The following is a 15781-nucleotide window of genomic DNA, read 5'->3' as shown; positions in this document are numbered from 1 at the left end:
ATTGAAAATTAAATCGCAGAGGTCGGCCAACCCTTTCATAACTTGAAACTAGCATAGGCCCACAACTACTGACAGGATAACAGACGCACAATAACACACAGCAACCCCTCTACGGGCGTGTTGCGGGAGGTTCTTGAAAGTAACATCCAATCAAAAGTTTGCCTATGGGAGCCAGTGGAGCAGCCAAACCGTTTTCAATAAAAAAATTATCCAGACTTCGGCGGTTAACACTTGATCTATTGAATCTAGCCAACCCAGTCAATTGTTATGCAGATTCAATTCTTGCTGACACAGTGTTATGTGTTGTGTGTGTGTGTGTGTGTGTAGTGGTGGGTGGGTTTGTGTGTGTTGTGTGTGGGTGTCGTGTGTGTGTGTGTTGTGTTTGGGTGTTGTGTTGAGTGTGTGTGTGTGTGTAGTGTGTGTGTTTTGAAAGTAGCTGCGGCAGCATTTTCACATTCCCTTCATATTCCAGCTGTTTTCCCAAGTGGCCGAATCACTCACAATGAGAGAAGATTGAGAGAGAGAGGGGATGCATCAGATTGTGCTGTGCTGTTCTGTGTGGACTGAGAGGTCGATTAAGAGTCTGTGGTTTCTCCTCCCCCAGCTCACACTCAGGTTTCTCTGGGGACCTTTATGACACCAACACTCTGCAGCAGACCACACAGACTGACACTCTCTTCTCTCTCTGTCTCTCTCTCTCTCTTTCTCTCAAGCTCACATCTCTCTCAGCTCAATCTCTCTCTACTCACATCTCTCTCTCTCTCAGCTCACATCTCTCTCTCGCTCAGCTCACATTCTCATCTTTCTCAGCTCACATCTCTCCTCTCATCCTCTCTCAGCTCACATCTCTCGCTCTACTCACATTCTCTCTCATCCTCTCTCAGCTCACCACCTCTCTCTCTCTCAGATCACCACCTCTCTCAAAGATTCACATCTCTCTCGTCACTCTCTCAGCTACCATCTCTTCTCTCTCTCATGCTCACATTCTCTCTCTCTCTGCAGGCTCACCTCTCTCTCTCTCTCTCAGCTCACATCTCTTCTTCAGTCACATCTCTCTCTCTCTCTCGCAAATCACAATCTCTCTCTCATCCTTCTCTCAGCGTTCACCATCTCTCTCAGTCACATTTCTCTCTCTCATCCTCTCCAGCTCACATCTCTCTCTCTCTGCCTTCCCTTCTCTGGTCATCTCGTTCATCTCTCAGCTTCAGCTGCTCTCTCCTGTCCACGATGCGGTTGGTTGTGTTGTGTCGGTGAGTGTGCAGAACTCGTGTGTGTGACAGGGTATTGCAGCACTTCCTTACACGAAAGTGATAGCTTTCGATGACTTCAGTTTATCACCTACAGACCCTTCTTAGATTAAAGGAGGGAGAAATTCTTTATCTCTCCTCCTTATCTCTTCCCACTCTCTCTTTCTCAGCCTCTTCTCTCTCCCCCTCTCCCTCCTCCCTTTCTCCCCGAGCAGCCTTAGTTAGCCAGGGAAAAGAGGGGGAAAGAGGATGAGAGTGGGTCATTCATGCTTCACTGCTGCAGTGTAATTCACTCCTTGCTAATCAGAGCACTTTACAAGCACGCTTCTGTTCTCTAGTCCTCATTCCTCTCACCTCCTCTCTCCCCTCCCCTCCTCTCTTCCCCACTCTCCCCTCTCTCCCCCTCCCTCTCTCTCCCATACACTCTCCTAATTACTGTCCCTTCTGACTCTCTCTACCCCCCAACTCTCCCTATTAACTCTCAACTCTCTATGGAAAGCAGAACGCCAACTTGAATAATTTCATATCCGGAGAGAGAAGTGTCGGACATACACCGGATGTGTGTGTGCGTGTGTGTGTGTTGTTTACAAAGGCCTAGAAAGATAGAGATGGAGCCGTAATGAGCAGTGGGAATGTCTTCTCTGATAGATAAACGAGGTATTGTGCGTGTGCTGTGTTTGATAAACTGCCTCCACCCCCAACTTGACTGCAAGAAGCAAGGAGGAATATCAGGCCTGACTTTTTCCATGTTTTTGTGGTACAGCCTGAATTTTAAAATGTATTAAATTGAGATGTTTTGTCACTGCCTACACACAATTAACCCATAATGTCAAGTAATTATGTTTCTATACGTTTTTTTTGTTTGGACAAATTAATTAAAAAATAAACTTCTTGAAATGTATTTGAGTCAATAGGTATTCAACCCTTTGTATGGCAAGCCTAAATACATTCAGAGTAAAAATAATGTGCTTAACAAGTCACATAATAAGTTGCATGGATCACTCTGTTCGCAATAATAGGGATTATAAATATTTTTGAATGACTGCCTTCATCTCTGTACCCCACACATTACAATTATCTGTAATGGTCCCTCAGTTGAGCAGTCAATTTCAAAAATACAGATCAACCACAAAGAACCCGCGAGGTTTTCGAATGCAAATCGCAAAAAAAGGGCACCCTATTGAAGATGTGTTAAATATCCCATTGAATATCCCGTTTCATGGCATGGGAAGGTTATTAACTACACTTTGGATGGTGTAATTATACCACCCATCACTACCGAAGATACAGAGCATTCCTTCCTAACGCAGTACAAGGATTTAACGAAGAGGCCAATGGTGATTCTAAAACAGTTTATATAGAGTTTAATGGCAGTTATAGGAGGAAACTAAGGATTGATCAACAACATTGTAGTACTTCCAATACTAACCTAATTGAGTGAAAAGAAGAGAGCCGACATAATGCAAATATTACAAAACTGCATCCTGTTTGCAACACGCACTAAAGTAATACTACAAAAATTGGCAAAGAATTCACTTTTTTTCCTAATATTTAAATGTTATGTATTGTGCCAAATCATACATCACCTGTACCACTCTCCATATTTTCAAGTATAGTGGTGCTGCCATCATGGTTATTGGTATGCTTGAATCATTAAGACTGGGGAGTTTTCTAGGATTAAAAAAATAAATGGAAATGTCTAAGCACAGGCAAAATCTTAGAGGGAAACTCAGTCTGCTTTCCACCCAGGGACATTTGGAGATTAATTCGCCTTTCACAGGACAAAAACTAAAAAACCACAAGCCACATTTTACACTAAGTGTCTTACCAGAAGACATAAATGTTCTTGAGTGGCCTAGTTACAGTTTGTGACTTAAAATTACTTGAAGAATCTTATGCATGACCTGCAAATGGCTTATTGCTACGAACGAGGTGCTCTACAAAGTATTGATCACGGTGTTAACTTATGTAAGTGAGATATTTCGTATATTCATTTTCTAAACATTTGCAAAAAAAAAAAAATATGTGTTCACTTTGTCATATTGTGTGTAGATGAGGAAAACAGTCTATTTAATCCAATTTTGGAATTCCAGATGTAACAACAAAATGTGAGTAAGTAAGGGGTATGAATACTTTCTAGAAGGCATTCTATAGGGTTAACTTTACAATAAAAAAACCTAAAATGGCCAGAATAAAAATACGAATAACCATAGGCATTCTCTATCTCCTCACTCCCGCCCGAAGAAAACAAGTATATTCATGAGCCTGGGCTCATAAAAGCTTCAGGAAGTTTATTTGTTTCAGAGACGTTTTAAAATCCATTGAAGCGGAAAATAAAACAGTTAACCACGGCCGCATTGGGTAACGCTTAGCCGACCGAGACAGGCACTGGAGCCGCAGGTTATTTCCCAGTTAACTGCCTTACCTTCTAAGTATCCAGCACAGGGCTATGCATACATGCAGGTACAGCATGAGATATAGAGAAAAGCAGAGGAACGAGAAATGGGAGAAAGAGAGAAAGAGGTTCAAGGGATATAAAAGAAAGAGAGAAAAAAGAATACAGCTGAAGGAGGAAAGAGAAAGTTTGTGTTGTACATGAGTGTTGAGTCACTCTACTTTTTTTTCCAAACTTTTGGTGATCACCCCAGATTCCATCTGTACGGTACCGGATTAAAGGACACGGCTATCAAGAACTCACACACACCGTCTCCAAAGTTGTGAATAAATGTGTGTGTGTGATGGTTCATTGTAGAATTATATGGCTGACGTAGGCGCGCATGCCACTGTATGCAACGTCACACAGTGTAAAAAGTGAAAGAGGGAATTTGAAGTGATTGTGGAAATCTATCTTTGGGATTCCTCTTGTTTAATCACCATAATGCTTAAACCGACTGAACGATTGTGGAATAGAGATGAAGAGAAGCCATCGCTGAAATTCAAGCATGTTCTGTACACCTGCACTGGACTGGGGACAGACTGGAAACGTTACTACCATCTACTGGCCACACACTTGTGACCTGACATTGGCCTAAAAGAATTCCCTGAAATACGATACCATGCCTTTAAATAGGTGAGTTTTATTTTTGTTGTCTGTGTGACGTGCTTGAGCAGGGAGTGTCCAGTGGAAACGGTATTCTCTACAGTTTCAGTAAACCTATCCCTCCCGAAGGACAAAGGAATTAACCTTTCATCGCCAAGGAAACACCAGATATATCTGAGTCTTAACAAGCTGCAGAATTTAACAAATGTACCCTAAAGAAGTCCCATCAGTGTTCCTGGGAGCGTAAATGACTATGCATTCAATTCAATGTGAGGAAAAAAAAACTGAAAAAACAGCCTTTCAGTAATAAAAGAAGTGCTGAATTTCGACAGTTCGTTATTATTGTGATGTCCACTGCTTTTCGTTGTGTCAAAACTCAAGAACCACAATCACTGACCAGAATGCCTTCCATACTTCACTGTGTTCTTAAAGTTCCATTGCAGCCATTTATTCTCAATACAAATCATTTCTGGTAACAATTAAACATATACATGATGTTTTTAATTAAAAGGTCAAAAGAAAGAAAAATAGCTCTTAGCAAAGAGCAATTTCTTCAAGGCGGGTGGGGAAAAACTGAAAACACTGTATGCAGGTTGGAACTCTTCTTATTCTAGTTAACTAATTTACAGCCTGGTGATGTCAAAACTCCATGCCCACCAAAACAGGCAGAAATTTTCAGGCAGATATTTCAAACAGCTTCTTTCACTAAATGGCATTATCATAATTTTCCACAGTATATACCAACCTCACTTCATAGTGTGGAAAGATACACTCGACCAGCCAGTTTATTAGTCACCACCACCACGTTTCACAAAAAGGATGGCTGCCTACGAGACAGTGAGTCACTTGCCATGGCTTGCTATCTAAAGCAGGCAAGCCAGATTCGAGCATTCAGTTGCTGGTTCGACTAATTGCTTACAATTGGGCATAACGAGCTGACCTAAGGGACTTTTGAGTCTGTTTGTTCATCGGAGCCAGGCTGCGCCGGATCCAGTATCTCCAGAAACAGCTGGCCCTCCTGGCTTTTTACGAAAGAGATGGTTGCAAGCAAACACAAAAATCAGTCAACGATGTCCTTGTGACGGACAAAGCTTGTGGATAAAGACACGACGAAGGGAATTACAAGAAGGAATCGGGCACGGCTAAACAGCGTGCCACAAACAGACAATAACGGCGCAGTACAACAGGGTGTGCAGAAACACATCATCGGGAACGCACACTCGTCATCTTGTCACAGATGGCTATTGCAGAAAAACGACCAAACTGGGTTCCACCTCCGTTATCTGTAAAACACAGGAAGAAGGGCTCAGGTGGCACGTGGTCACCAACACTGGACAATTGAGGAGTAGAAAATTCCCGGTGCCGCACGAATCCCGGTTCTGTTGGCTTAATGCTGATGGCAGAGTCAGGATTTGGCGGTAAGCAGCATGAGTCCATGGACCATCCTGCTGGTGCAACAGACCAACATCCCTGTGGAACGTTTCTGAACTTTTAGGTCTGACCCTGGTAGTTTATAAAACACAGGAAAATCATACTTATTGTTGAGGGCTGCAGGAAGCCTGCATGGGTTCTGTTCTGATTGGGGATACTCCCTTCATATCCACACCACCACAAGAGAGACAAGAGCCCATTCTTCCACCATCCACCATACTCCCCTCGGGTGTGGATACTGGCAGACCATAACTGAAGCACACATCTTAATCTGGGAAACATAACAGTTTTATTAGCACAACACACACAGTAGAGTGCGTGGACACAGCAGATAACAGGTAACCATACAAAGAACATACATTTGCACGGCTGTAGTACGTTGCCAAGGAAGCAGAAGCAAGGAAGGGCCTCTGGGCAGCCATTGAATGGTTGTTGCTGGCACACTGTGAAAAGATACATTGATTCATTAAGCAATTTACAGGAGAAACGAGAAGAAGAGAGGAGGAAGGAAATGGGAACAATCTTTATAAAAATGTCTCCTCTTTAGTGAGTGTAAGCCTTATGAAAACCCAGAGACCCCTCCAAGTAGCGAAAGAAGATGAAGAAGAGAGAGAAGTGCTACTGGAGGGGTCTGGTTTTCATCAGGCTTAACTCACTAAAGAGGAGACATTTTTATAAATTGTCCCATTTCCTCTCTCTCTTTCTGTTTCTCTGTAAATTGCATTAATGATCAACTGCTATTTTCCAGTGTGCCAGCAACACCATTCACCATGGCTGCCCAGAGGCCTTCTTGCTTCTGCTTCCCTTGGCAACGTACATACAGTGCGTGTTCTTTGTAGTGGTTACCCTGTTATCTGCTGTGTCACGCACTCCTACTGTGTGTGTTGTGTAATAAAACTGTTATGRTTCWAGCATTAGATGTAGCTACAGTATGTCTGCCAGTATCCACACCCCGAGGGGAGTATGGTGGATGGTGGAGATGGGRCTTGTCTCTCTCTGTGGTGGTGTGGATATGAAGGAGTAATCCCCAACAGAACAGAACCCCATGCAGGCTTCCTCAGCCCTCAAATAATATGATTTTCCTGTGTTTTATAAACACCAGGTCAGACCTAAAAGTTGGAAACGTTCCACAGGGATGTTGGTCTGTTGACATCAGACAGGATGGGTCCATGGACTCATGCTGCTTACGCCAAATCCTGACTCTGCCATCAGCATAACGCAACAAGAACCGGGATTCGTCGGACCAGGGAACATTTTTCTACTCCTCAATTGTCCAGTGTTGGTGACCACGTGCCCACTGGAGCCGCTTCTTCTTGTGTTTAACAGATAGGAGGGGAACCCAGTTTGGTCGTTTTCTGCAATAGCCCATCCGTGACAAGGATCGACAAGTAGTGCGTTCCCGAGATGTCGTTCTGCACACCACTGTTGTACTGCGCCGTTATTTGTCTGTTTGTGGCACGCCTGTTAGCGTGCCCGATTCTTGTAATTCTCCTTCGTCGTTGCTTATCCACAAGCTGTTGTCGCCCACAGGACTGCTGTTGACTGGATTTTGTGTTTGCTGCACCATTCCCTTCGTAAAAAGCCCAGGAGGCCAGCTGTTTCTGAGATACTGGATCCGGCGCGCCTGGCACCGATGATCAAACCAGACTCAAAGTCACTTAGGTCACTCGTTATGCCCATTGTAACATTCAGTCGAACAGGAACTGAATGCCTCGATACCTGGCTGCCTGCTTTAGATAGCAAGCCATGGCCAAGTGACTCACTGTCTGTAGGAGCCATCCTTTTTGTGAAACGTGGTGGTGTACCTAATAAACTGGCTGGCGAGTGTATCTTTCCACACTATGAGTGAGGTTGGTATAATACTGTGAAAATTATGATAATGCCATTTTAGTGAAAGAGCTGTTTGAAAATACTGCCTGAAATTTCTGCCTGTTTTGGTGGGATGGAGTTTTGACATCACCAGGCTGTAAATTAGTTATAAGCAAAGAAAGAGTTCCAACTGCCTTAGTTTTCAGTTTTCCCCACCCCACTTGAAGAAATTGCTCCTTGCTAAGAGCTATTTTTCTTTCTTTTGACCTTTTAATTAAAAACATCATGTATATGTTTAATTGTTACCAGAAATGATTTGTATTGAGAATAAATGGCTGCAATGGAACTTTAAGAACACAGTGAAGTATGGAAGGCATTCTGGTCAGTGATTGTGGTTCTTGAGTTTTGACACAACGAAAAGCAGTGGACATCACAATAATAACGAACTGTCGAAATTCAGCACTTCTTTTATTACTGAAAGGCTGTTTTTTCAGTTTTTTTTTCCTCACATTGAATTGAATGCATAGTCATTTACGCTCCCAGGAACACTGATGGGACTTCTTTAGGGTACATTTGTTAAATTCTGCAGCTTGTTAAGACTCAGATATATCTGGTGTTTCCTTGGCGATGAAAGGTTAATTCCTTTGTCCTTCGGGAGGGATAGGTTTACTGAAACTGTAGAGAATACCGTTCCACACTGGACACTCCCTGCTCACAGCCACGTCACACCAAGACACAAAAATAAAACTCAACCTATTTAAAGGCATGGTATCGATTTCAGGGAATTCTTTTAGGCCAAGGTCAGGTCACAAGTGTGTGGCCAGTAGGAATGGTAGTCACGTTTCCAGTCTGTCAGTCCCAGTGCAGGTGTAACAGAACATGCTTGAACTTTCAGGAAGTGCGCTTCTCCTTCCATCTCTATTCACCAATCAGTTACAGTCGGTTTAGCATTATGGTGATAAAACAAGAGGATCCCAAAGATGAGATTTCCACAATCACTTCAAATTCCCCTCTTTCCACTTTTTACACTGTGTGAGTCATACAGTGCATGCAGCGACTACGTCAGCCATATAATTCTACAATGACCACCCACACACACACCATTTATTCACACCTTTGGAGACGGTGTGTGTGAGTTCTGATAGCCGTGTCCATTTAATCCGGTACCGTACAGATGGCAATCTGGGGTGATCACAGTGAGTCAGAGTGACTCAACACTCACTGTCACCAACACAAACTTTCTCTTTTCCTCCTTCCAGCTGTATCTCTTTTTTCTCTCTTTCTTTCTATATCCCCTTGCCCTCTTTCTCTCTCTTTCTCCCCATTCTCTTTCTCTCTGCTTTTCTCTCATATCTCATGCTTACCTGCATGTATGCATCAGCCCTGTGCTGATCTAGAAGGTAAGGCAGTTAACTGGGAAATCAACCTGCGGCTCCAGTGCCTGTCTCGGTCGGCTAAGCGTGTTACCCAAATGCGGCCGTGGTTTAACTGTTTTATTTCAGCTTCAATGGATTTTAAACGTCTCTGAAACAAATAAAACTTCCCTGAGCTTTTATGAGCCCAGGCTCATGAATAACTGTTTATTAGGGGGASTGGAGGAGGATAGAGAAATGCTATGTAATTGTATTTTATTTGGCATTTTAGGTTTTTTATTGTAAAGTTAACCCTATACAATGCCTTCAGAAAGTATTCATACCCCTTGACTTACTCCACATTTTGTTGTTACAGCCTGAATTCAAAATGGATTAAATAGATGTTTTCCTCACCCATCTACACACAATATGACAAAGTGAACACATATTTTTATTTTTTTTGCAAATGTATTAGAAAATGAAATACAGAAATATCTCACTTACATAAGTATTAACACCCCTGAGTCAATACTTTGTAGAAGCACCCTTCGTAGCAATAAGCATTTGCAGGTCATGCCATAGATCTTCAAGTAGATTTAAGTCAAAACTGTAACTAGGCCACTCAGGAACATTTACTGTCTTCTTGGTAAGCAACTTTAGTGTAAATGTGGCCTTGTGTTTTAGTTTTTTGTCCTGCTGAAAGGCGAATTAATCTCCAAATGTCTGGTGGAAAGCAGACTGAAGTTTCCTCTAAGATTTTGCCTGTGCTTAGACCATTCCATTTATTTTTTATCCTGAAAAACTCCCCAGTCCTTAATGATTACAAGCATACCCATAACATGATGCAGCCACCACTATACTTGAAAATATGGAGAGTGGTACAGGTGATGTATTGATTTGCCACAAACATAACACTTTATATTAAGGAAAAAAAGTGAATTTCTTTGCCACATTTTTTGTAGTATTACTTTAGTGCCTTGTTGCAAACAGGATGCATGTTTTGTAATATTTGCATTATGTACAGGCTTCCTTCTTTTCACTCAATTAGGTTAGTATTGTGAAGTAACTACAATGTTGTTGATCAATCCTTAGTTTCCTCCTATAACTGCCATTAAACTCTATATAACTGTTTTAAAGTCACCATTGGCCTCTTGTTGAAATCCCTTGTAACTGAGTTAGGAAGGATGTCTGTATCTTCGTAGTGATTGGGTGTATAATTACACCATCCAAAGTGTAGTTAATAACTTCCCCATGCTGAAAGGGATATTCAATGGGATATTTAACCCATCTTCCAATAGGTGCCCTTCTTTTTGCGAYGCATTCGAAAACCTCCCGGGTCTTTGTGGTTGAATCTGTATTTGAAATTGACTGCTCAACTGAGGGACATTACAGATAATTGTATGTGTGGGGTACAGAGATGAGGRAGTCATTCAAAAATCATGTTAAACCCTATTATTGCGAACAGAGTGAATCCATGCAACTTATTATGTMACTTGTTAAGCACATTTTTACTCCTGAATGTATTTAGGCTTGCCATAACAAAGGGGTTGAKTACSTATTGACTCAAATACATTTCAGKATTTCATTTTTAATTAATTTGTCCAACAACAAAAAAAGTATAGAAACATAATTCCACTTTGACATTATGGGGTATTGTGTGTAGGCCAGTGACAAAACATCTCAATTTAATACATTTTAAATTCAGGCTGTAACACAACAAAACATGGAAAAAGTCAAGGCACTGTATTCCCTCCTTGCTTCCTTGCAGTCAAGTTGGGGTGGAGGACAGTTATCAAACACASCACACGCACAATGACCTCTTTATCTATCAGAGAACACTCTCCCACTGTCTCATTACGGCCCATCTCTATCTGTCTAGGCCTCTTGTAAACACCACACACACACACGCACACACACAGTCCGACACTTCTCTCTCCCCGGATGAAATTATTCAAGTTGGCGTTCTGCTTTCCATAGAGAGTGAGAGTTAATAGGGAGAGTGGGGGTAGAGAGAGTCAGAAAGGGACAGTATTAGGAGAGTGTATGGGAGAGAGGAGGGGAGGGGGAGAGAGGGGGAGAGTGGGGGAGAGAGGAGGGGAGGGGGAGAGAGGAGGTGAGAGGATGGAGGACTAGAGGAACAGAAGCGCTGCTGTAAAGTGCTCTGATTAGCAGGAGTAATTACACTGCAGCAGTGAAGCACTGAATGACCCACTCCTCATCCCTTTTCCCCCTCTTTTCCCTCGGCCTAACCCCTCAAGGCTGCTCGGGGAGAAAGGGAGGAGGGAGAGAGGGGAGGAGAAGAGAGGCTGAGAAAGAGAGAGTGGGGAAGAGATAAGGAGGGAGAGATAAAGAATTTCTCCCTCTTTATCTAAGAAGGGTCTGTAGGTGATAAACTGAGTCATGAAAAGCTACACTTTAGTGTTTAAGGAAGTGTGCAATAACCCTGTCACACACACAGTCTGCACACTCACCGACACACACAACCAACCGCATGGTGGAGGAGAGAGACAGCTGAGCTGAGAGATGAAGAGATGAACAGAGAGGGAAGGAGAGAGAGAGAGATGTGAGCTGAGAGAGGATGAGAGAGAGAAATGTGAGCTGAGAGAGATGTGAGCTGAGAGAGGATGAGAGAGAGATGTGATCTGCGAGAGAGAGAGAGAGATGTGAGCTGAGAGGGAGAGAGATGTGAGCTGAGAGGGAGAGAGATTGTGAGCTGAGAGAGGATGAGAGAGATAGAGATGTGAGCTGAGAGAGGATAGAGAGAGAGATGTGAGCTGAGAGGAGAGAGAGATGAGAGGGAGAAGAATGTGCGGTGAGAGAGAGAGATGTGAGCTGGAGAGGAATGATGAAGCTGAGAGAGAGAGATGTGCAGCTGAGAGAGAGAGATGTGAGCTGAGAGGGAGAGAGATGTGAGCTGAGAGAGAGAGATGTGAGCTGAGAGAGAGAGATGTGAGCTGAGGATGAGAGATGTGAGCTGAGAGAGGATGAGAGAGAGAGATGAGAGAGACCCCTCCTGTCTCAGCCTCCCAGTATTTTAGCTGCAGTAGTTTATGTGTCGGAGGGCTAGGTCGTTGGTTATATCTGGAGTACTTCTCCTGTTCTATCCGGTGTCCTGTGTGAATTTAGTATGCTCTCTCTAATTCTCTCCTTCTTCTCTTCTCTTTTCTCTCTCGGGGACCTGAGCCTAGGGACCATGCGTCAGGACTACCGGGCATGATGGCCTCCTTGCTGTCCCCAGTCACCTGGCCTTGCTGCTGTTCCAGTTTCAACTGTTCTGCTGCGGCTATGGAACCTGACCTGTCCACCGGAACGTGCTACCTGTCCGCAGACTGCCCTGTTTTTCAACTCTCTAGAGCGACGCGAGGAGCGGTAGAGATAATCTTAATGATGGCTTATGAAAAGCAACTGACATTTTACTCCTGATTAATTATCTGACCATGCTGGTCATTTATGAACATTTGAACATCTTGGCCATGTTCTATTATAATCTCCACCCGGCACAGGCCAGAAGAGGACTGGCCACCCCTCATAGCTTGGTTCCTCTCTAGGTTCTTCCTAGGTTTTGGCCTTTCTAGGGAGTTTCCTAGCCGCTGTGCTTCTACCCTGCATTGCTTGCTGTTTGGGGTTTTAGGCTGGGTTTTCTGTACAGCCTTTGAGATATCAGTGATTATGAAGGCATCTAAACATAATGATGATGTGAGCTGAGAGAGATGGTGAGACTGAGAGCAGAGAGATGTGGTAGCTGAGAGAGATGAGAGAGAGTGTAGCTGAGGAGAGAGAGATGTGAGCTGAGGAAGAGAGTGATGAGTAGAGAGAGAGGTGAGTGAGCGAGAGAGGAGATGGTGAGCTGAGCGAGAGAGAGATGTGACTGAGAGAGAGAGATGTGAGCTGAGAGAGAGAGAGATGTGAGCTGAGAGAGAGAGATGTGAGCTGAGAGAGAGTGAGTGAGAAGAGATGTGAGCTGAGAGAGAGAGATGTTGAGCTGAGAGAGAGAGATGTGAGCTGAGAGAGAGAGGATGTGAGCTGAGAGAGAGAGATGGAGCTGAGAGAGAGAGAGAGAGATGTCAAGTCTGTGTGGGTCCTGCTGCAGAGTGTTCGGTGCTCATAAAGGTTAACCCCAGCACTGACAACACACAATCTGATGCATCTCTCTCTAATCATTCTCTCATTGTGAGTGATTGCCACTTGGAAACAGCTGGTAATGAAGGGATATGTGAAAATGCCTGCCGCAGCTACTTAAACACACACCACACACACACACACACACACACACACACACACACACACACACACACAACACACACACACACACACACACACACACACAACACACACAACACCACACACACACACACACTGTGTCAGCAAGATTGAAATCTAGTCAACACAACATTGCTGAGTAGGCCTAGATTCAATAGATCAAGTTAACCGCCGAAGTCTGGATAATTTTTGCAAAAACGGTTTGAATGGCTCCACTGGCTCCCAGAGGCAAGATTTAGATTGGATGTTACATTTCAAGAACTCTCCCCACACGCCCGTAGAAGGGGTGCTGTGTGTTATGTGCGTCACTGTTATCCTCTAGTAGTGTGGCCTATGCTAGTTTCAGTTATGAAAGGTGGCCGACAGTCTGCGATTTATTTTCATGAAATTGAAAGTGAATTATACTGGTAAAGTCAAACATCACAACACGTTCTAAACCACTCGTGACAGACTTTTTTCCCTGTCTCCATTCATCACATGGCTGCTTGCTGCACTTTTTACGACCGCAAATATCGTGAAGATTGCCCATTATATTGTATTTTGTAAGGACCACAAAACTGAGGCAGTGGGAGAACCTAGAAAGTAAATACAAAAACAATGTATATTAGCTAGCTAGCTGGCTACAGTAGGCACTTGTAGGTAATGCCAGGTGTGCACTAGACATGACTTACATGTAGTGGCTGAGCCTCAGCCACTCTTTCCTGTAATCTTTTGTTGTCTTGCCAACATAGTGGTGCAATACTAAACGCCATGTGGCAAACAGACAGGGGTCACACACTAAAACCATGTGGCACAGACAGGGTCACACACTAAACCATGTGGCACAGACAGGGGTCACACAACTAAACCATGTGGACAGACAGGGGTCACACACTAAACCATGTGGCACAGACAGGGTCACACACTAAAAACATGTGGCACAGACAGGGGTCACCACTAACCAGTGGCACAGACAGGGGTCACAATAAACCATGTGGCACAGACAGGGTCACACACTAAACCATGTGGCACAGACAGGGTCACACACTAAACCATGTGGCAGCAGACAGGGGTCCACACACTAAACCATGTGGCACAGAACGAGTCACACACTAACCATGTGGCACAGACAGGGTCACACCACTAAACCATGTGGCACAGACAGGGTCACATAAACCATGTGGCCAGACAGGGGTCACACACTATTGTAAGAAACCATGTGCACAGACAGGGGTCACACACTAAACCATGTGGCACAGACAGGGGTCACACACAAAACCATGTGGCACAGAAAGGGTCACACACTAAACCTGTGGCACAGAACAGGGTCACACACTAAACATGTGCACAGACAGGGTCACACAACTAAACCATGGTGGCACAGACAGGGGTCACACACTAACCATGTGGCAACAGACAGGGGTCACAGCACTAAACCATGTGGCACAGAACCAGGAGAGTCACACACTAAGCATGTGGCACAGGACAGAGGAGTCACACACTAAACCATGGGGCACAGACAGGGGGTCCACACACTAAACCATGTGGCACAGACAGGGCTCACACACTAAACCATGTGGCACAGACAGGGATCACACACTACAAGATTCCTCAATTGGTCGTGAGGATTGTCGATTGCACGTTCTATGGTATATTGGTGATCACACAATAGAATGTGCATCCCACCACCTACTATGCAGGAGGGAAACAGGATTCCCCCAAAAACTGAACAAACTACCCAAAAATAAATAAATAAAATAAATCTAAACTTTTTTGTTAAAATATACAACAGATCTGATCCCTACACAGGCTCAAGGGGAACCTGGAAGGGCAGGTCTTCCGGCGCCAGTACCCCTTGAGAGTCTTCAGATGTAAAATCCTTAAGTCAGTTTGTCCAGTTTCCTAGACTTCTTAGAGCTTTGTGCTGTATAGCTTATAACTGTGGAAATGAATGCAACAAATTCCACCCTTTTAACCCACAGGGTATCTTTTGTCTGGCAGCAAACATTTACTACAGGCTGTGGTGTATCCAGTACCATACCTTCACTTATGCTGCTCAGGTCAATACAATTCTGGTCTGACCAATCGGATTCCACGCTTCAAGATTGCTTCGATCACGTGGACCGGGATATGTTCCAGATAGCCTCAGACAAAAACATTGACGAGTTTATTAACAAGTGCATCGGAGATGTCGTTCCCTCTGTGACCATTAAAACCTTCCCTAACCAAAAACTGTGGGTTGATGGCAGCATTCGCACGAAACAGAAAGTGCGACCTGAAACAAGACCGAATACAAACAGTGCAGCTATTCCCTCCTCAAGGCAATCAAACAGGAAAAGCGTCAGTATAGAGACAAAGTAGAGTCGCAATTCAATGGCTCAAACACGAGACGTATGTGGCAGGGTCTACAGTCAATCACGGATTACAAAATGAAAACCAGCCCCGTCGCGGACACTGACGTCTTGCTCCCAGACAAACTAAACAACTTCTTTGCTCGCTTTGAGGACAATACAGTTCCACTGACACGGCCCGCTACCAAATCCTGTGGGCTCTCCTTCTCCGTGGCCAACGTGAGTAAAACATTTAAACGTGTTAACCCTCGCAAGGCTGCCGGCCCAGACGGCATCCCTAGCTGCATCCTCAGAGCATGCGCAGACCAGCTG

General features: G+C 44.1%; 1 protein-coding gene across 1 annotated transcript in view; it reads right to left on the bottom strand.

The window, feature by feature from the left end:
• LOC112076523 (tumor necrosis factor receptor superfamily member 16-like) overlaps nt 1-15781 on the bottom strand; it is a 53407-nt gene that overhangs the window by 10785 nt on the left and 26841 nt on the right.

This window comes from Salvelinus sp. IW2-2015, unplaced genomic scaffold (genome assembly GCF_002910315.2).
Source record: "Salvelinus sp. IW2-2015 unplaced genomic scaffold, ASM291031v2 Un_scaffold3810, whole genome shotgun sequence".
NCBI classification, from domain to species: Eukaryota; Metazoa; Chordata; class Actinopteri; order Salmoniformes; family Salmonidae; genus Salvelinus; species Salvelinus sp. IW2-2015.
This window is presented reverse-complemented; position numbering and strand designations above follow the sequence as displayed.